Source organism: Macrotis lagotis, chromosome X (assembly GCF_037893015.1).
Source record: "Macrotis lagotis isolate mMagLag1 chromosome X, bilby.v1.9.chrom.fasta, whole genome shotgun sequence".
In the NCBI taxonomy this organism is placed as follows: domain Eukaryota; kingdom Metazoa; phylum Chordata; class Mammalia; order Peramelemorphia; family Peramelidae; genus Macrotis; species Macrotis lagotis.
The window spans coordinates 398,143,956-398,162,408 of record NC_133666.1 but is presented as its reverse complement, the minus strand read 5'-3'; the positions used below and the strand labels follow the sequence as shown (position 1 = coordinate 398,162,408).

The 18,453-nt window shown below is 32.9% G+C and overlaps 1 long non-coding RNA gene across 1 annotated transcript in view; it reads left to right on the top strand.

The window, feature by feature from the left end:
• The first annotated feature begins 4,001 nt into the window (after positions 1 to 4,001).
• The window catches only part of LOC141502616 (uncharacterized), a 27,753-nt gene continuing 13,301 nt past the window's right edge, over positions 4,002 to 18,453 (top strand). The window contains exon 1 of the long non-coding RNA XR_012472602.1: positions 4,002 to 4,261. This is a non-coding gene — a long non-coding RNA (uncharacterized LOC141502616). The remainder of the gene's footprint in view (positions 4,262 to 18,453) is intronic.

The following is an 18,453-nucleotide window of genomic DNA, read 5'->3' as shown; positions in this document are numbered from 1 at the left end:
ATAAAGTTAAACATAATTCAAGTTTACCTATCAGATGGAATGCATATTGTATGGAGACAAACCATCTGAGGTAATTTTTGTCCAATGGTTGAGGAAGGTCTTTGCCTTTAAATGAGTATTAATTTGCTCTAATTTAACACAGTAGCAATCTCATCAATGAGTTTTCTAGTCCAGTTGATTTTCATATAATGACTATTAGACCTCAGTGAACATTTGGCCAGTGCCATTCAAATGTGAAGAGAAATTTTATCTTTATGATAACATCTTGAAAGTGGCATAGCTGAGGATGTGTTTTTTCTTCAGATCATTGTGAGAAAAGGAAGATGAAGTTGTTATTGGGCATGTATAATTTATAGCATCTCATATATATTTGTTTCTCAAAATGGAAATCTTAAGTACATTTTTATTTATCCTTGCAAAATAGAAATCCATAGATTCCTTTGATAATTAGATCTATAGTACGGTCTGATGTCATGAGGAATTTGCCTCATTTCACCTCTGTCATCATTCTCCTTTCATGGAAATAGTTGCTGCATAGACTTGTGGAAGTACTATGAAAATTATAGTTAGGCTTAATTTTCTAACAATATAAAACCATCCTGCAGAGGTAAGGATTAAATTATAGGTTCTTTTAGTTTGGTTTCATGGGAATTTTTTTTGCTTTGTTTTCAATATTTGGTATGAAATTGGCAATAGAGAATGAGTTATTATGTACTTATGCCCTCCTTTTTATGTGCTAGTTTTCTGCTGATGTTAAGAGAAATTTAGCCTGATAAATTGAAAGTAAAGAACCATGTCTACAGTTAAAATGTTGGAGAGTTACACTTTATATTCCTCTATAACTGAGAAATAGAGACTTTACATGCTGAAAAATTGCCATGCACACACACAGCACCAACCGTTGTTTTTTCATATTAAGAAAACTTGAAATTCAATATGTGTAAATTCCATAACTTCAACATATATCTCCATAGCGAGGAAGGAGCAGAATTGCATTGGAAGGACATGCTCCACTTTGAACAAATGTGTAAAATTATGTGTATCCTACTTAAACTAATGGAGTTCTAGAATTGATCTTGTTCCTAGATGAATCCCAACCAATTTACTGTCAGTGAAAAAGACGCATAGGCAATAATCATAACTGTTTTTACACATTCTTCCCAATGGAACTTTATGTAATGATTATTCCAATAAGGTATTCCTTCTATGTTCTAACTTGGGATATGTGTGTGTGTATGTATGTTCTGTATGTGTGTGTATGTGTGTGTTGAAATTCCAAGGTTTTTCCCTAATAAATTTGTCTACACACTAAAAATATATCTATACTTACCATCAGTTTTAGTCCTATTTGACTTTATCATGACTTTATTTGTCACTCTGCTTTCTACTGCTTCTTTTCTTTTTCTATCCCAGCAATTTCTTAGTCTCTTTACTGATCTATTTTTCTAGTTCTTAACTGTGAGTGTGCTTCAAATGTCTATCCTTTGAATTTTTCTCTTCTTTCTTCATTCTTTCTAATCTAGCTATAGAATTACGGAGCAAACTTGACTCAATTTTACTGGAAGGGAGGCAAGAAGAAGTAGATCTTTACATCTCCTCTGCCATCCTTCTGCAAGACAAATTTTTGGGGTGGTGTAGTGGATAGAGCACTGGTCTTGGATTCAGGAGGACAGGCTTTCAAATCCAGCCTCAGACACATGCCACTTACTGTGTGCCCTTGGGCAAGTCACTTAACCTAGATTGCCTCTCATTCAGGGCCATCTCCAGCCATCTTGATTCATATATGGCTACTGGACCCAGATGACTCTGGAGGAAAAAGTGAGTTGGGTGACTTACTACAGCACCCCCCTTCCCCAACCAAATCCAATTCATGTTCTTGTCATGGTATCACCTCCTTGATGTTGTTCTTCTGGAAAAAAAGGACAAACATTATTAAGAGATACTTTAATTCCTGTCAGGAGAGGAAGCAGAAGATTGGATTCCAGAAGCTGGTCATATGTCTCCTGGATGAGAGCAAGTACTGCGTTATAATTATAGATAAATGATCCTTTAAATATTATTAGTCTAGGGTATGTGATTTTATAGTTTAAGCAAATTTCTGATTGCTATTACTTTTTTATCTTATTTTTTTAGATTTTTCAAGGAAATGGGGTTAAGTGGCTTGCCCAAGGCCACATGGCTAGGTAATTACTAAGTGTCTGAGGTTGATTGATGCTATTTCTTAAAAAGAAAAGGAAGTTCAAGCTTATATCCAAAGTTTGACAACTTTCTTATCAAATATTAATTTTATACCAGTTTTACAGTGAATACTTATAGAAAATTGTAAAGAAACCAATTTATCCTAATCAATAGCAAACAGAAATTAAGAGAAAGTATAAATATGAGAATATAAAAGACAATGCAGATTGAAGGATTTCTTCCTTTTGGAGCGAGATTACTCAGCTCAACTAGGAAAGGAAGAGAGAGAGAGAGAGAGAGTTCTAGATCTCAAGACCTTAAGGGTAACATTCTCTGGTGTATAGCATAACAAGTTGATTATAAGGACATGATGTAAAGTTTACATGTCGACTTTTTTTCCTCAGAATTCCTCCCTTCATGGTTCTGAAGACAGTGTTCATAAATCTTCTCTTTCGAATTTGCAGGTTAGAAGTGTTCTGAAGGACCAAGGAGAGCCTTTCTGGCTTTGCCTCTCCTCTCACACAGATACAGATCAATGACCTCCACCAGTGAGGAGAGACTTTGGACTTTGGATTTGGGATAAAATTCATAAGCATCCAAATATTACAATTGTGCAAATAATTCCCATTTAGATTTGCCCAGGACCCAACAGCCCCCTAAGAACTTATCCAAAATTTTGGATTGTCTGTTGGCCATCTCAATTTGAATGTGCTGTTGGCATCTGAAATTAAATATGTTCATAATTAAATTCTTCATCTTTCCATTAAAACTTTCACTATCACTGAATTTCTCTATTGCTATTAAAGGTAACATTCAGTCACTTGTCAAGCTTGAAAACCTAAATTAATCACTTCTTTTTTCTCTCCCTCACTTAGAGATATAACTAGAAATTCGGGGATTCAAAATAATCATCAGCTGCCTTCAATGAACTTTTATGATACCTTTTTGTAAATAATATAAGAAACCATTGATTTAAATTAATTTTAAAGGGTAAGGAGATCCTAAGTAGGGGCTACAGAATATTAGTATCTTATTGGGGGTATTCCTGACATTGTACTCATGGGTAACATTCTGAGAGACTGATCAATGGGGGGAGATTTGAACCACTAATCAACCTCTATGGGAAAATAGATTATATAGCACAGCTAATCTGCTGCTAGAGAGACCATATGGGGAAGTGGGGGGAGAGGGGGAAGCTCTTTTGGTGTGTGGTTGGTAGAAAGAGGCATGCCTTGTTCTAACTTCCTTCTTTAATTCTTCTTGATGAGTGCTAATCTTAGGTCATTCCATGCTGTTGATGAAGTGGAATGTAAACATAACACGTTTTAAATGTACAATTGAAAGGCTATTACCTAAACATTTTGCTCCTTCTAAATTTCAGACTTGGAGGAGAGGCAAAATTGCCCTCCTCCAGTACTCATGATTCCATCTTCACCCACATATCCAATTAATTTTCCAGTCCTACTTCTACATCTGTACCCCATTCTTTTCCCCATATGGTTACCACACTTGTTTCGGTCATCACTACTTTTTATTTGTACTATTTTTTTTAACCTCCAAATTATTTGCTTTTCTTTAGGGAGAGAGAATTGTTATATTTAACCATTTTTTTGAATATAAATAATGAGAAAGTGTGAGAAGAACATGTCAATTAGATTAGAAGTCTTAGATAACTGAAAGAACACAATTGTCCACAATATAAAAAGAAGACCCTTATGCTGCTGCAATTATCTCTTAGCACAGAAACAATGTAATTGTCTCCTCTTTATCCAACTGACCTTGCTTCCTAGAATTACACCTCCTAAAGTCCTTCCCCTCCCTTTTAGTCAGAGGTAGGATGGTATTTTCATGGAGTTTGAAGTGTGGTTCAAGTTTTCAAATAGAAATGCAAGGAAGAACCAAGTACAAGTTATAGTTGGCAGGAAGAAAGTAGAGGGAGCAAATTTTATTGGGAAGGGGGGGAAGGTTCACAATAAGAAGAGACAAGATTCCTTATTAGGTTAGGGGAGGATTGGTGAGTCTTGGATCTTGGGTGAAGACTACTGCTATTTCATGCTGAAGAGAAAATCCTCAGGAATTGGTGGTAAGTTGATATTCTAACTCCCTGCTGGTGGGAAAGAGGGCTTTGGCATTTTGTTTTGTTGTTATTGAGTCTGGTCAGGAATGTCTGACTTTTTGTGAGTCCATTTGAGGTTTTCTTGGCAAAGAACTAGAGTAATTTGTTTTTTCTTTCTCCAATCCAGATTATGACTAAGGACCAAAGATGACAAGGTTGATTGACTTGCTCAAATTCACACACCAATAAGTGAGACCAAATCTTAGCACTTGTCTTCCTGACTCCAGGTCTGGAATTCTATACACTAAATTACCTAGTTGCCCTATCCTTCGACCACTAGTGCATGACTTATTTCTATAGAATGACTCAAAGTATTTGATCGTCCTGCTTGACATATTTCCCTATTGGAGTGAAACTATTGAAGTCCTTAGAAAGGTTCCCTCAAGCTATAAATAACCATCTCATTGGAAATATTTTGTATAATCAGGGAAAAAAGGCTTGTTTTGTTAACTTTTGAAGAAACAGGCTTAGCTAAGGAACTAAGTCTTCTCCTATCATATGGCTACTGGGAATATATTTGTTGCTTGACTCAGGGATCTAGAAAATACTCTTTTTGATAAACACGATTTGAATTATCCTCAGTTAAAGGCAAATCATCTTCTCAAATGATTCTTTGCCTAAAACCCTATTAGGAGAAAGGATTCTTAACTCTAAAAAAATCATAATTTATGTAGATAAAGCTCCTCTAAAATGCTTTGGTTTAAGGAGTGATAAGGGCAATATGCAAGTAGCTTTGACTATTTAGGGTTATCTAGAAACTATTTCTTTCTCTCTATCGTGGTCTCTGTCGCTTATCATTATCTTATCATTCTCTTCCCCCCATTCAAAACCATGCTTGCAAATGATCTTAAAGTTGTTTCATATGGTAGGGTACAGAATTATAAACCAATACATTGCCTCATCAACTTAGCAAGCATATTTCCATCATTTCTAAATTTAAGATCCTTATTTGTATGAAAATAATATTGCAAATTGTTTCCTAGTGAAACTGGCAAACCTCAGCTTTGTTCCAGATTCTGTACAATGGTCTATTTCCCTTCTCAATATGTTGGCTATACTTAAAATATGAAATAGCAAAGATAGTTTTAATAGCAGTCTCCTATAATAGAAGAAATATTGGACATGGGTCAAAGGATTTAGATCCAAATCCACTAACATCTGGGTAAGTAGTTTCAACCTTCATAGATACATTTTCATCATCTCCAAAATAAAGGGAATAGGTTAGATGAGTTCTAAGATTTCTTCTGGGCATAACCTTCAATGAATCTATGTAGTTGGTCTTCATACTTCAGTTGTATATTTACTTATATAAACATATTGCTATATAAAGAGATACAGATAATAGAATAATGGGGAAGAGGAATGTAATAAAGATAATCTACTACTATGACCCCCCACAAGATATAATTTGGAAATAATTCTCTCCTATAGGCACAATCAAAAACTACTAAAACTAATTAAATAAAAATAATTCTTTTCAATCATTGAAATAAAAGGCTTCCCAGGTTCATTTTAGTACTGCCCAGTACTAAAATTCTTCATGTTGTAGTGGACTTAGGTGGGGGAGTATGGCATACATGTGGAACTTGGATTAATATTATCTGAGTTCTTGTCCTGTCTTAGGCACTTTAGCAGACTGACCCAAGAAAAATGATTAAACTCCCTAATTTCCTTATCTCTAAACTGAAAATAATAATAGCAACTACCTAGTATGACTTTTCAAAGGATCGAATGAAGTAACAAGTAAAACTTTTGACAAACTATATACTGGCTGTACATTATTTATGTTAATACAAAAAAGAATGATTCTAAAATTATGAGGATATGGCATGGAATAATGGAGAGAATATTGGTCTTGGAGACAGAGAGATCTGGATTCAAATTCTGCTTCAGACATTCAGTAGAAGTTTTAACCTGGATAAGTCAATCAACATTTTTTGGTCTCCATTTCCTCATCTATTCAATGAAATGGTTGGAATCAATGCCTTCTAATGACCTTTCTCATTATACCTTATGATCCTATAATTATATCTTGTCTCTATGTGTTTGTGTGTGTGTGTGTGTGTGTGTGTGTGTGTGTGTGTGTGTGTGTATGTGTGTGTGTGAGGTAGGATAGGACAAAATAATTAGCAGTCTAGTTTGGTGGGCATAGAGATTATGTGAGTAGAAATAGTGTTAATTAATTTGACCCTAGGCTGCAGTCAGAATTTCAGTGGTCTTAAATAACAGAATAAGTCATATAAGTCATTTGTATCTATCTCTGTAAGGAATATGGATTCATAGAAGGTTTTTTTGAGCACTTATTAAGATGTGGCAGATTGAAGCAGCTGGGTAACATAGTATATAGAGTACTGGCCCTGGAATCAGGAGGACTTCAGTTCAAATCCAGCCTCAGACGCTTAATACTGATTTAGCTGAGTGACCTTGGGCAAGTCACTTAACCCCATTGCCTTGCAAATCCAAAAAAGCATGTGACAGATAGTGTGCTGGATTTGAGTCAGGATGAACAGGATTCAAATTCCATTTCCTATTCTTACTGCTTTTGTGACTTTGAACAAGTCATTTTGCTTCTGAGCCTCAGGTTCTTTATTTAAAAAATGGGAATTTTAATAACATTTATTGGACTATATCTCCAGTATCCAAGGAAATTGCTGGGATCAAATAAGACAATTTATCTAAGTAATTATTGTGTCAATCATACTAAAATATGATAAATTTATGATTTAGTAAGATAATTTTAGCAGTAGTTTGGTGGATGAATTAAATAAGAAAACAAGGAAGAAAGTTATAAAAATCTTGGTGAGAAGTAAGCTAGGTCCTAATGAGATTTTGTTTATATAAAGTGAGGGGAGAAGAATGGGAAAATGGCAGTAGACTCCTTAGAACTTGGTAAATGGGGGTGGTTGGGTGGCACAGTGGATAGAGCACAGGCCCTGGAGTCAGTAGTACCTGAGTTCAAATTTGGCCTTAGACAATAATTACCTAGCTGTGTGGCCTTGGGCAAGCCACTTAACCCCAATTGCCTTGCAAAAATCTAAAACAACAAAAGAAAACAAACAAAAAAAAAAAACTTGGTAACTATTTGGTTGAATGGTGTGGAGAAGAAAAAAAATCAGTATTGCATTTGAGCTTTCTAGACCAAATGAGAAATAGATTCTCAGCAAGTTTTTGGAAATATGATTTGAGAGCTTCAAAGAGAGATCAGGCCAGAATACTTTTTGGTCAACCATGAACGAAATTTGTTGTTGTTGTTTGTTATTTAATTTGCACCTGATTCTTTTTGACTACATTTGGAGTGTTAATGGCAAATGTACTGGAGGTTTGCTATTTCATTCTGCACCATATTTATGGAACCCTGATACAAAATAAGTAATATGACCAGCATCACACAACTAAATTTTGAACTCCGGGAGAGTTCAAAGAAAGTTTCCAATTCTAAGTATGGCACGCTTTGTACAGAGCCAACAAACCACCCCCAGAAACAGAGAGAGTTAAGAAGAGAAAGGATTTATTCAATGAAGAATGCCAAGGAAAGACTCCTTAGTTCTACAATCACAAACAGATGGAAGGATAAAAGGAGGACAATGATTTAGCAAAGTAAACCATGAAGTAGTAGTCAGACATGAAGAAGGAACATCATAAGAAACATGTTACATGATCTCTGGTCCCTCAACTCTTCAGTTCTCTACTAAGTCTTTACTCCATCCATTAGCTAAATATTCCTCTTTTTTCCCAATCTTGAGCCCCTTCAAAATTGAGTTCAACTTGACCCTGCCCTTTTACCTGGAGTCACTTGATTTCTTGCATGTCACCAGTATTTCCCTGCCAAGGTTCTGCTTTTGATCACTCCCAACATCATCTTTCTTTGCTCCCTTTCACATGCTGCTTTAGAAAATTGGAGAAAATCCTAAAGCTCTATTGATTTGCCCCATTATGCAATTATGATATGTCATTTCAACTTGGCCCTCACTGCAACAAAACTTCTGAATGAAGAAATACAAAAGGGGAAAGATACACACACACACACACACACACACACACACACACACACACACACACGCACACAGACAAACACAGGGAGAGAGAAAAAAAGATCTAGACTATTTTCTGAATAAAGTCCCCCGTCATGGTTATATTATACCTCCCTATCAGATTTCAGATGTTTAGATTTAGAACTGGAAGGTATCTTGGAGGTAATCTAATCCAATACCCTTTTAAAGATAGGAAAACTATCTTTAGATAGTTTCAAAGAGAGATTAATTGATATTTTGAGGATTTGCTGAAGAATTTGACATCAACTTCACTTTCAGGTGAAGGAATTACATTCCAGAGCCATTAAATAATTTCTGTTTTTCTCTATTAGAATTCTAGGTCATCAAAAAAGAAATAACATTTTAACATAAAAGCCAGGGAAATTGTACTATTACTTGAAGAAATAATGAAAAAAGAATGAAGAACGGGTTTTGGTGTAAAGACAATAACTTTGCATTTGTTAGTTTTTAGTTGCTGGTAAGGTCATGTTGATGAAGATAAGTGTAGCAAGTGTAGATTCTGTATAACTATATTGTTAGGCTAATACAAGGTATATATCCCTAGTTTTATGTATAACTTGGTTATATTATTGCATATAATTTTTAGGTCATTTTAATGATTTTTTTTTCATTTTTAGGTTACGATGCTTGTTCATTTTAATGCAAACTGCTTAACTACTTTGGGTGACAGCAATATCAGGTCACAACACAAGGCAGTGCTGGCCTGAACCAGCAGAACTGAAATTAATGGGTTTTGATCAATCAGATTTCGAATACATTTTAATTTAATTAATTTAATTTTAAATTGACTTCATTTCTCAGTAAAATTCTAAAGAGTACAGTTAATTAACTAAGGTCCAAATTTGTGAGCTGATAATAATTGGATGAGGGATTTCTCCTATGCTCTAAAATGCAATTTTACCTTTCAAAATTCACATTTCCAAAGCCCAAGTAAAATCTGTTCACCAACCAAAATATGAATTATAGAGACAATATATATCAAAAAGTATCATTTTAAGAACTTATAAATTCATTGTCTTGTTGAAAATGGAAAATAGTGGAATTAGAAGTAGAATTTCATTGGTTTAATATCCATAAAACTTTTGGTAAAGTTATTGTTTGCAAAAAAGTGAAAAAATCAAATTTTATTCAATAAATGTTTGCATTTTTCTTCCTTCCTTCCTTCCTTCCTTCCTTCCTTCCTTCCTTCCTTCCTTCCTTCCTTCCTTCCTTCTTTCTTTCTTTCTCTTTCCTTCTTTCTTTCTTTTTCTTTCTTTCTTTCTTTCTTTCTTTCTTTCTTTCTTTCTTTCTTTCTTTCTTTCTTTCTTACTCTTCCTCTTTCCTTCCTTAATTCCTTTTATTCTTTTTTCCAAAATGAACCTGCTCAAGAAAGTCTCTTGTTTATATAAAATAGATCATAAATATTCTAGTCTGTTTCATAAACTACATTCTTGAATACTGAAAATCTTGGGTTATTTCTCTTTAAACTTGTTACCTGTTCCAATGTGTTACACAAATTATCATATTTGTAATAGGAAGTCTCAGTAACTGTACCTCTGTTAAGTATTTTATGTCCTTGAACATTTATTTTCACAATCCTTTAAACTGGATTAGTTGTTAAATTTGTTAAGAATTTTCAGAAATTTCTCAAGAAACTGCATTTGAAAAATATATGTACCTACACCAATAACTAAGTTAATACTTCATATTCACCATATGATTTGGCAGTGGTAAGAACAATATGTAAAGTTATTAAAATTATGAAAATATAGAATTGAAGATTATTGAGATTTAATGAATTATGTCAAGATTGATATAACAAATTTCTGCTTATATCTCATTTCTGTAGACTGTTCATCCATATACAGTTTTCATGCTACTTTTAAGTGATAGATAGACAGACAGACAGATACTCTGTTTTGACTGCAAATAGATTTCTCAGTTTTTAAAGTTGGCCTTAGTAACAAAATTTATGATAACAGTTTAAACCAGTTAATTCTCAATAGTTTAAAGTAACAAGCAGAAAATGAATGATACTAATTTGAATCTCTAGTTCCAAGTTTAGTGTCTTTTAATAATAGTTCAATTTTTTCTGATGATATGAATAATGCAAAACAATTTTAGAAACATTAATATTTTTATTTTAGAAGAATATTCAAAAAATTCAATAATATAACTATAATCATTATACATGTTTTGATAACTACATGTACTATCACCTCATATAGCTTTTGTCATGATTCATTATTACTGTTTTTTATTTATTCTACACTGTAGCATTCCTTTTATTAACAGATAATTTCCTATCTTCACTTATATCTCCTCATAATAATGGAAAAATGAAGGGAAAACTATTAAACTTTTGTTTTGTGTTTTCCTCTCTACAAATGGGATTGATCCTTGGACTGGAAATATAGGATGAAAGAGAAACAACAGAAAGAGAGAATAACCTGAGTCCAAAAGTTTTGATAAACTGAATTCCAGTTTTCAGAAAGACATAAGAAACTGGATTACTTAGTTATTGTCGATGATATTTGAATGAACATAGAAAAAAGTATTTCAGGACTGGAGATGAAGGAGAAGATGATTGTATGGAAAAATGAATAGATAAGACTAGATGATAATATAATTTGTGGAATTATTCACTGGTTGAATGACTTAATTGAAAAAAAAACCTAAGGAAATTTCTATCTGAGATTTTTATCTTCCATCTTTATTCAGGTCTGTTCAACATTTTTAGAAATAGTTTAGAACTAGATATAGGTAGAAAATATCAATTTTGTGGATGATTTGAAACATTGTGAGTATCCAAAAATATCTCAACAGGTTAAAAACAGGTTAAAATCACTTAAAATGTAATTTAATAAGGATAAGTATAAAGTCTTGTCTTAGATTCAGGAAAAGCAAATATATCTCACAAGTAGAAGGCATAGAAGAGTAGCTACAAAATAGTTCAAAGGAAAAATTATCTAGATATGACAAGATAGTAGTCAAAGCAGTGATAAAAGTTTAATTAAATTGTTTTTGTTTTATATTTTTGTTTAATTTTTTTTGGTTCATAAGGAAGATTTGAGTTAAAATCCAGCCCCAGATAATGACTAGTTTATATGGACAAATAACTAAAGGCTGCCTTAGTTTCATATTGGTAATAGAACTTCCACTCAAGATAATTGTGGAAGACTGACTATAAATCACTTTGCAAAACTTAAAGTGTGACAAAAAGTTACCATTATCATCTTGATCATGATTGTCATCATTTCTATTATTATTTTGCTATAGGTAACCAGAAAATGTTCTCCAATTCATAGACTTAAAGTTTATTCTGGGGTAAGAAAATGGTATGGGATTTGTCAGGAATCATATAGCAAATATGCTAAGCAAAATCTAATCAATTCAAGCATTTAGCTATGTGCTGGCACTATGCATAAGGAATAATTATATAAAAAAGTCAAAAATATGACCACTGCCTTTGAGAAATTAACATTACAATGAAGAAGATAGCACACAAACAACTATATATATATATATATATATATATCTAATATGTTTGATATAAATATCTGCTGGACAAATTTGAATAAATATCAAAAAGAGTGGAAAATTCAAGAAATTTCTTGCAAAAGTGGGTTTGAGCCAAGTTTTGAAAAGAAGATAGGAGGTAGAGATGAAGAGGGAGAACATTCCAGGAATGGGGGGAGAGATAGTGTATCAAAGAGAGACATTGGACTTTAACTAGTATGGACAGGACAATGTAGTTTTTTTTTCTGTTTTTTTTTTTTTAGGAAAAAATCATCTTGCCAACTGAGTGAAATATAGACTATAATGGGGAGAGGCATGAAGCAGAAAGAACAATTAGGAGGCTTTTATAAAAATCTAGTCAAGAGATGGCAGCTATTTCAATGGAAAGAAGAGGACATGTGTGGAAAATGTTTTGAAAGTAGAAATTATAAACCCCAGTAAAACAGTGCAAGAGGAATTAAGTTTGGATGAATGGGGGGGTATTGGTTTTCCCATGGTAATAGGAAAGTTGGAAAAAGGCAAAGTTTTAAAGTAAAAATAATGAGTTTTAATTAGGACATGCTGAGTTTTAGATACCTGCCTAAGTAATCCAATTCAAGGTCTCCCAAAAGGTATTTTGAGGTATAGCACTAGAGGTCAAGAGAGAGATTAGGGCTAGATAAATAGATCTGAGAATTCTCTGCATAGACTTAGTAATTGATTCATGGGAAATGATAACATCATCAAATGAAAGAATGTATAAAGGAAAGGAAGAAAGTCATTGATACCACTCACAGGAAGTAAGTGTAACCAAGTTTAATTTCTAGCAAAAGAGACTGAGAAGGAAAAAAATCTCACATGAATTATGAGGAGAAGCAGAAAAGAATAATTTCAAAAAACTTAGGGAGAAGAAACTATCAAAGAGAAAAGAGTGATTAAAAAGAATAAGACTTGGGAAACGGCCATTTGATTTAGCAATTAGGAAATCAATGAGAATTTTGGAAGAGACTGATTTGGCTGAATGGAAGGTTAGATATCAGTTTGAACAGAGTAAAAAGAACTGGTTATGAGAGAGAATAAAATTTATTGGGGGGAGGGAATGATAGAGGAATGATAGTGGGGGAGGGAATATGCTGCAGAAAATGGAAAGCAAAAGGACTGAATTGGCCCTGGGGGTGTTTGTTGGTCAAGGAGAGCAGTCACCCCTTAATGTCTGTCAAGGATGAAGATAGAGATGATGGGGGAAGATGTAAAGTATGAATCATATAAAAGAAAAAATCATGTAAAGATGTGAAGTGAGAATGAGTGGAGCAGAGAGAATTCATAGATGATGGCCTCAATAATTTTCATTAAGTTTGAAGCAAGTTTATGTCATAAACAGGATTAGAATTTACAACTTGACTCTGAATTCAAATCTTTACCCATATATCTACACTACCTTTCTAAGGCAGGTATTCCTAATAAAGGTCATACTGTAAGTATCTAGAAAAAGCAGGTTATCATTACTCTTTATTTTTTCTTTTCCAATCATATGTGGAGTGTTGCATTCAGTTCTTGGCAAGATATTTGGGAGGAGCTAATAGCACTGAATGAGCTCAGAGAAAGACAACCAGGAGGCTGAGTGAATTGGGATGAGTCATTTGAAAAAAATGGAGATAAATAGCATGGAGAAAAGTAGTGGGAGTTTTGACAGAACTTTCCATATTTGATGGTCTATTATTTGAAAAGTGGCTTAAACTAAGTCTATTTATTCAGGAAGAATGTAGCAGTAACAGTACAGAGCAGTTTTTTAAAGACTGGATTTGATCATATGACAGCTTAATTTCTATTTCTGCTTCTTAGTATCTGTGTTACTCTGGGGAAATTCTTTCTTTTTTTACTTTGAATCTCAGTTTCCACATCTAATAAATAAAGGGCTTGAAACAGATAATCTTTGAAGACCTTTCCAGATTTAAATCCTATGATTCAAACTTTCAGAGAAACAAATTTCAGATTGATAGAGAAGAGTAGAATGACAAGAAAACTTCCTAACAATTTTAATTTTGCTGCATCTTAATCCAAAAAATGCCTATAAACTGTGGGTGTTCTTTGAGGCTCTATCCTGAGTCCTTTTCTCTTTTCTACAATCTCATTTGGAGATGAAATAAGCTCTCAAGTGTTCAATGATCAATTCTACTTAGATGATTATCAGATTTATTTCATTCGGCCTTAATTATTCTCTCTCCTGAGTTCCAGTATTTCATTAAAAACTTCCTTTTGAAGATCTTGAAATAGAAGTCTGGCAGGGTTGTCAAATTCTATTTGTTCAAAACAGAACTCATTATTTCCCTCACCCTTACCTTTTCCACAACTTTTCTATTACTATTGATCTCATCACTATTCTCCCAGTCAGACAGGTTTAAAATATCATTGCCATCCTCAATCATATGTAGCCCCATTCAGTAAACTCTGGTGAACCATCTCTAGGATGAAATATAAAATCTTCTGTTTGACATTCAAAAACCACCATAATTATGGATCCTTCCTAGTTTTCCATTCTTCTTACACTCTACACATTGCTCCATTCCCCCCATCTTCCTGACAATCCAGTGACAATCCAATCTCATTACTATTCTTCATATACAACATTCTATCTCCATACTCACGTATTTTCCCTGGCTGTTCCCATACTTAGCATTCTGCTTTTTCCCACTTCTGCTTATTGATTGATTGGTTGAACACCTCTCTCATATCCATCTCATATATCCAATCTGTTGCCAAGTCTTGTCTTATTTGTCTTCACAGCATTTTCCCTATATATTCCCTTCTTTCCTCTCTCACATTTGCCACCCTAACTCAGACCCTCTTTATTAGATGATTGTATTGGTCTTCTACTTGTCTTCCCACTTCAAGTTTCTCTCCACTCCAGTGTATCTTCCACACAACTGCCTGAAAATACAAGTCAGACCATGTCACTCCCTGCCACTCAACAAATTTCAATATCTCTCTATTAATAAAATCTTTTCTAATAAACCCTCTGACCCTCCAATCTTTTGTTGTCATTTCAAACCTTTCAATACTCTAGTTCCTTTTTATATTGTATTATAATTGTATATTTCTTTCTTATTCTTAAAAATAATTATTATATTAGGATCATGGTTTTTCCCTTTTAAAATTTCTCATCCAGAAATCAAACAGTATGGGAAATGTCTTTTGAAGATTTACCTAGGCCAAGATCTAATCAGATAATAAAAGATATTCTAAGTTTAGGCTAATGAGTATACTCCTGTTCATTGTGTTTGTTCAGACAGGTCCTGAAAAATTGTTGATTCTCCTTATAATCAAGAGAGGTGATAAGGAAATCGATAAGTCTTTGATGAAAATTTGAGTGACATAAGTCATATTCCCCCAGAATAGCCTAACTCTCAGTCACAGTGATTAGACACCCCTCAGAAACTCTTCTTTGAAGGGCATATAAATTTGATCCTACTGCCATTAGATGTCCTTGGTCTATAAGAAATGACTAAGTGACCATCCTTTTATTAATAATCTGTTGACCTTATTAATAAAATGTTTAAATTATTAGGAAACTATCTTTTGAATGCTTTTAATTGTCACAGATTCCATGCATTTTATATGTTACTTCCTTCCCCATACTCTGCTACACTGGTCTTTGTGATGATTCTTGCATATCACACTCCCTTTCCTGATTTTTCATTAAATGCCCATATGTTATTTTTCTGATCCTGGCTTATAGCTTCTCCTGAGATCCTTCATGAATCAGTATAATTTCCAACTTCTTCAGCAGAGTTTTCTTGTTTCCCTTCTATTGCTAATTCCTTCCTTTAAGATGAACTCTCATTTAAAATGTAATTATCTTGTATGTATGTACTTAATTATTTTCAGGTTGTCTTCCTTACTAGAATATGAGTTTCTTTGTGACAAGATCAGTTTTGTTTTCCTTTACACTCTTCTTACTTGATATAGTTTGTGTAATAAGCCCTTAATAAATATCTGTTAACAGGAATGATGGACAAAATTGTTCAAAAGCTGAAAATGCTATTTGAGGATATGGGGTTTCCCATTGTGGAGTCTTCAAGGAAAGTTTATATCACTACTTGAAGGGGGAGTTCCAGATTCATAAAACTCCCTCTAACAATTCAGCTTGGTAATTTCTCTACAACAAATGAACTTAGAGAGTATGTCAGAGAACTGTGAGTTTTAATAACTTGCCTAGGGTCACGAAAACAGCAAGGGTTAGATGCAGACTCTAAATCCATACCTTTCAGTATTTGAAGTCAACTTTGTATGTACTGGTGACATGTTGTTAGTCTTTCAATCTGTGACCAGGAAAACAGTAGATATCTTAATTGTATGTTAGAACAATAAAAATATTTACACATATGTTTACCTTATATATATTTGTGAATATACATGTATGTATATATGTACATACATACATCTACATGTGTATATTGAATATCAGTAGTAAGAATCCTAGCTTTTCTAAAAACAGTTAAACTATATATTTAAAATAATAAAATAAATTAAGATAGCTAATTGTACAAACAATACCATTCAATCTCACTTCATTGAATCCAATGAAAAGGATATTAAAACATCATCAATGATTTGAAAATTAGGAGCAGTGGGACCACTAAGTATTTCTTCAGTTTCAAAAATAAATCCTTAAGCTATTTTACTTCTCCCTTGGGAACAGAGACTAAATTTGGACTAAATGACTTTCTCTCTCTGAACCTGTCCAAAGAGGTTAGCTTTAAATGCAAGACTTTTCCTAGAATCCAAACTTTGCATAATTTTTCCAAGGTTCTGGGCTAGGAGAAAATAAGGAAAAATTCTCGCACTCCAAAGTTGTAGCAAGTTAAGTAAAATTAAAATTTTCATCCCAATTTAGATGTGCTTCACTGCCACAGGTACAGCTAAGTGCTCCAGAATTATCAGAAATTACACTAGGGCTATGGTTTTAGGTAGAAATTACATTGAAATAGATCTGATGCAAGAGAAATTTTGCTTTGAGATTGTTACTTTTTGACTTTACATTTCAAATATATTTTTATTTTTTATGTAGAAATGTTAGAATATGATTATTTTTATTAAAAAGAATAAGAGTATTTTTTCTGAGAAGAGAGAAGATGGTTTTTAAAAGATGGTTGTATATTTGCAATAAGGAAACCTCTAAAACTCATAAATTTGGATATCTAAAGTATGAATATATATGTATGTATCCATACATGTTTATATATATATATATTTAAATATATATATATATATATATATATATATATATATATATATATATATATAAACATGTACATATTTAGAATTTTAAACCAGAAATTACTGGTATTTAAATTTATATATATATATATATATATGTATATATATACATATACATATATATACATATATATATATACTCACATGCTCACATGCAAAGAAAGTCTTTTAAGATTCTTGATCAGACTCAGATATAAGATGGATTATCCAAACCTTCTTATATCCGAGTCTGATCAAGAATCTTAAAAGACTTTCTCTTATCATCCAGGTAATATTAAAATTCCAGTTCTTTTGCCTTAACCTGTTAGAACTTAGCCTTCATCCAACTTCTTACAGTCTCTTCTCCAAGGTCCTTTCCTACAAACATCTTCATTCCATCTGAACTTGGACTCTCCTGTTTTTACCTCCCAATCTAACTTTTTAGCTAAATTTGTATTCTCCCCTCCCTACCCTATTCCCATGCATATCCTTTTTATTTATTGTCCTCTCTCATGATAATATAAGCTCCTTAAAAGCAAAGACTATCTTGCTTGCTTGTATTCTCTCTCACCTCTCTCTCCATTTATGTCTACTATTCAAGATCTTATAAGTGACACACCATTTCTCTCCTCACACTTTACTCTCAAGACAAATTTGAACACACATTATACACTTACTCAGATTGTTCTGGAATATATTTTCCTCCTACCCACCCCCAACTATTGTATTCCTATCCAGATTTAAAAGCTTTGCTCTAGTGACAACTTTTTGTGTTTCTTTCCTTAATGTTCCCAGTTGTTAATGACTTCCTGATAAGAACAACTTCAGATTTTGATTTTGTTACTCTAATGTAATTTTGCTAATATATAAATATTGATTGTATAATTATGCATAGATGTAATGCTACAAAGGCTAACATATATATGTTTGTATACATAAATATATATATGCTTATTATATATGTATATATATATATATACACAAAGTACATTAGAGTTACAAAATCATGTAATTATATATATATATATGCATAAGTAAAATAGCATTCTGTTCTACATGTTTCTCTCCTTTTCTATATCACTAAATCCTTGATGGTAGGGATCTATATTTCAACTAGAGATTGTGTTCTTTCCAGAATCAAACATGTTGTTTTTGTACAAAGCAGGAACTTGATAATTGGTGCTTCTTTATATTTGTATTTGTTTTATTGTGTACAGATAGATATGTATCTCTTTGATTTGGCATTTCCATATAATTTATATTAGATTCATTTGTATGTACATATCTATATAAGCATATACACACACATACATACATACATACATACACATATACACACAATTCTTATAAGGTGAAATTATATTTATTAACATT